Raw genomic sequence first — 4758 nt, 5'->3', positions numbered from 1 at the left:
TTTTTTTATCATCATAATCTTCTTTATATTACATTGGATTACATATAACTTTACAGTTTATTACATTGTTTTTTAAAAGGGAATGCCTTGCATGTCAGTCAGTACAGAGACATTAATCTCCCCACTTCAACATTCAATATCTTTTCTATGTTTTCCCCAATCATTATTTTTATTATTCTAATTATTTTTTAAAACAGTCAATCGCTATTTCTCATTTTGCTTGTAAAAATACTTTGCCCATCATGAAATACTTCTCAGACCAATCCAGTTGAGAATACTATACATGTCATCATCAACAGTTAATAAGCCATATCTGTTTCTCACTAATGTCCTGCCTCTCTATTGTTCACTTGCTATCTTTCTCTATCCTCTTCTCTTCACTTCCCCCATTCCACACTGTCCTATTCTCATTAAGTACCTTCACTGCTCTTATGTCCTCCAATTTTTTGCTCTCTATCATAGAGTGCAGATAGTTGGTATATATTGAGTGGATACATACTAGATCTGGATTTCGGGTGGGATGGGGTGGGGGTTCGCCTTAAAGTCCCAGGCAACCAACCTGGGGTCCAAGGAGGAAGAACGGTGGAGATGCGTGGAGATTCACAAGGGTTGGGCCTGCAGCCTCAGTCCATCTGGTGTCTGGATCTGCTGGCCAGCTAGATCTGGATTTCGGGTGGGATGGGGTGGGGGTTCGCCTTAAAGTCCCAGGCAACCAACCTGGGGTCCAAGGAGGAAGAACGGTGGAGATGCGTGGAGATTCACAAGGGTTGGGCCTGCAGCCTCAGTCCATCTGGTGTCTGGATCTGCTGGCCAGCTAGATCTGGATTTCGGGTGGGATGGGGTGGGGGTTCGCCTTAAAGTCCCAGGCAACCAACCTGGGGTCCAAGGAGGAAGAACGGTGGAGATGCGTGGAGATTCACAAGGGTTGGGCCTGCAGCCTCAGTCCATCTGGTGTCTGGATCTGCTGGCCAGCTAGATCTGGATTTCGGGTGGGATGGGGTGGGGGTTCGCCTTAAAGTCCCAGGCAACCAACCTGGGGTCCAAGGAGGAAGAACGGTGGAGATGCGTGGAGATTCACAAGGGTTGGGCCTGCAGCCTCAGTCCATCTGGTGTCTGGATCTGCTGGCCAGCTAGATCTGGATTTCGGGTGGGATGGGGTGGGGGTTCGCCTTAAAGTCCCAGGCAACCAACCTGGGGTCCAAGGAGGAAGAACGGTGGAGATGCGTGGAGATTCACAAGGGTTGGGCCTGCAGCCTCAGTCCATCTGGTGTCTGGATCTGCTGGCCAGCTAGATCTGGATTTCGGGTGGGATGGGGTGGGGGTTCGCCTTAAAGTCCCAGGCAACCAACCTGGGGTCCAAGGAGGAAGAACGGTGGAGATGCGTGGAGATTCACAAGGGTTGGGCCTGCAGCCTCAGTCCATCTGGTGTCTGGATCTGCTGGCCAGCTAGATCTGGATTTCGGGTGGGATGGGGTGGGGGTTCGCCTTAAAGTCCCAGGCAACCAACCTGGGGTCCAAGGAGGAAGAACGGTGGAGATGCGTGGAGATTCACAAGGGTTGGGCCTGCAGCCTCAGTCCATCTGGTGTCTGGATCTGCTGGCCAGCTAGATCTGGATTTCGGGTGGGATGGGGTGGGGGTTCGCCTTAAAGTCCCAGGCAACCAACCTGGGGTCCAAGGAGGAAGAACGGTGGAGATGCGTGGAGATTCACAAGGGTTGGGCCTGCAGCCTCAGTCCATCTGGTGTCTGGATCTGCTGGCCAGCTAGATCTGGATTTCGGGTGGGATGGGGTGGGGGTTCGCCTTAAAGTCCCAGGCAACCAACCTGGGGTCCAAGGAGGAAGAACGGTGGAGATGCGTGGAGATTCACAAGGGTTGGGCCTGCAGCCTCAGTCCATCTGGTGTCTGGATCTGCTGGCCAGCTAGATCTGGATTTCGGGTGGGATGGGGTGGGGGTTCGCCTTAAAGTCCCAGGCAACCAACCTGGGGTCCAAGGAGGAAGAACGGTGGAGATGCGTGGAGATTCACAAGGGTTGGGCCTGCAGCCTCAGTCCATCTGGTGTCTGGATCTGCTGGCCAGCTAGATCTGGATTTCGGGTGGGATGGGGTGGGGGTTCGCCTTAAAGTCCCAGGCAACCAACCTGGGGTCCAAGGAGGAAGAACGGTGGAGATGCGTGGAGATTCACAAGGGTTGGGCCTGCAGCCTCAGTCCATCTGGTGTCTGGATCTGCTGGCCAGCTAGATCTGGATTTCGGGTGGGATGGGGTGGGGGTTCGCCTTAAAGTCCCAGGCAACCAACCTGGGGTCCAAGGAGGAAGAACGGTGGAGATGCGTGGAGATTCACAAGGGTTGGGCCTGCAGCCTCAGTCCATCTGGTGTCTGGATCTGCTGGCCAGCTAGATCTGGATTTCGGGTGGGATGGGGTGGGGGTTCGCCTTAAAGTCCCAGGCAACCAACCTGGGGTCCAAGGAGGAAGAACGGTGGAGATGCGTGGAGATTCACAAGGGTTGGGCCTGCAGCCTCAGTCCATCTGGTGTCTGGATCTGCTGGCCAGCTAGATCTGGATTTCGGGTGGGATGGGGTGGGGGTTCGCCTTAAAGTCCCAGGCAACCAACCTGGGGTCCAAGGAGGAAGAACGGTGGAGATGCGTGGAGATTCACAAGGGTTGGGCCTGCAGCCTCAGTCCATCTGGTGTCTGGATCTGCTGGCCAGCTAGATCTGGATTTCGGGTGGGATGGGGTGGGGGTTCGCCTTAAAGTCCCAGGCAACCAACCTGGGGTCCAAGGAGGAAGAACGGTGGAGATGCGTGGAGATTCACAAGGGTTGGGCCTGCAGCCTCAGTCCATCTGGTGTCTGGATCTGCTGGCCAGCTAGATCTGGATTTCGGGTGGGATGGGGTGGGGGTTCGCCTTAAAGTCCCAGGCAACCAACCTGGGGTCCAAGGAGGAAGAACGGTGGAGATGCGTGGAGATTCACAAGGGTTGGGCCTGCAGCCTCAGTCCATCTGGTGTCTGGATCTGCTGGCCAGCTAGATCTGGATTTCGGGTGGGATGGGGTGGGGGTTCGCCTTAAAGTCCCAGGCAACCAACCTGGGGTCCAAGGAGGAAGAACGGTGGAGATGCGTGGAGATTCACAAGGGTTGGGCCTGCAGCCTCAGTCCATCTGGTGTCTGGATCTGCTGGCCAGCTAGATCTGGATTTCGGGTGGGATGGGGTGGGGGTTCGCCTTAAAGTCCCAGGCAACCAACCTGGGGTCCAAGGAGGAAGAACGGTGGAGATGCGTGGAGATTCACAAGGGTTGGGCCTGCAGCCTCAGTCCATCTGGTGTCTGGATCTGCTGGCCAGCTAGATCTGGATTTCGGGTGGGATGGGGTGGGGGTTCGCCTTAAAGTCCCAGGCAACCAACCTGGGGTCCAAGGAGGAAGAACGGTGGAGATGCGTGGAGATTCACAAGGGTTGGGCCTGCAGCCTCAGTCCATCTGGTGTCTGGATCTGCTGGCCAGCTAGATCTGGATTTCGGGTGGGATGGGGTGGGGGTTCGCCTTAAAGTCCCAGGCAACCAACCTGGGGTCCAAGGAGGAAGAACGGTGGAGATGCGTGGAGATTCACAAGGGTTGGGCCTGCAGCCTCAGTCCATCTGGTGTCTGGATCTGCTGGCCAGCTAGATCTGGATTTCGGGTGGGATGGGGTGGGGGTTCGCCTTAAAGTCCCAGGCAACCAACCTGGGGTCCAAGGAGGAAGAACGGTGGAGATGCGTGGAGATTCACAAGGGTTGGGCCTGCAGCCTCAGTCCATCTGGTGTCTGGATCTGCTGGCCAGCTAGATCTGGATTTCGGGTGGGATGGGGTGGGGGTTCGCCTTAAAGTCCCAGGCAACCAACCTGGGGTCCAAGGAGGAAAAACGGTGGAGATGCGTGGAGATTCACAAGGGTTGGGCCTGCAGCCTCAGTCCATCTGGTGTCTGGATCTGCTGGCCAGCTAGATCTGGATTTCGGGTGGGATGGGGTGGGGGTTCGCCTTAAAGTCCCAGGCAACCAACCTGGGGTCCAAGGAGGAAGAATGGTGGGGATGCGTGGAGATTCGGAAGGGTCCACCTTTCTCTTTCTTTCTTTCATTCATTCTTTTTCTTTTCTATTTATTTTATTTTATTTATTTATTTTTGCTATAGGGCACATGTGTTCACTGGAGAGGCAGAGAGAGAGACAGGGAAAGACAGAAAGAGAAGGAAAGTGAGAAATGTCCCCCATGGGGAATGGCCATGACACAATCCCATCTCCATTCTCCTTTTAAGATTTGGGCACACATGCGCACTCACCCAGCATGATTTTCAAGATGCATGGTCTGGGACTTGAACTGTGGTCAATCATGTGGGAATCCAGAATTGTAATCATCATGCCACCTATTTGATTATTTCTTTACCTTCTTATATCCTATTGCCATCTCATATTATAGAAATATTTTTGTTGTTTTCCAGCACCCTAAACTCATCATCTAGATCAAGTGTGCAAGAGGGTTAGTAATAAATTCTTCATATGCATGGAAGAATTTCCTACTGAAATTGCAGAATACTGGACCTCTTGGGGAAAAGGCTGAAAATGAGACCAGAATTATTTATCAGATGACACAGGAATCCTCTAAAGAAGAGAAACCCCATACTTAAAATACATTTTTTTAATGTGTTAATTTCTTTTTTTTTTTTTTTTTTTTGGAGAGGTTTTTTGCTATAGGGTGCATGCGCTCACCAGACAGACAGAGAGAGACA

The sequence above is a fragment of the Tupaia chinensis genome, unplaced genomic scaffold, assembly GCF_000334495.1.
Source record: "Tupaia chinensis unplaced genomic scaffold, TupChi_1.0 Scaffold143650_1, whole genome shotgun sequence".
Taxonomy (NCBI): domain Eukaryota; kingdom Metazoa; phylum Chordata; class Mammalia; order Scandentia; family Tupaiidae; genus Tupaia; species Tupaia belangeri.
Note: the sequence above shows the minus strand (reverse complement) of the source record.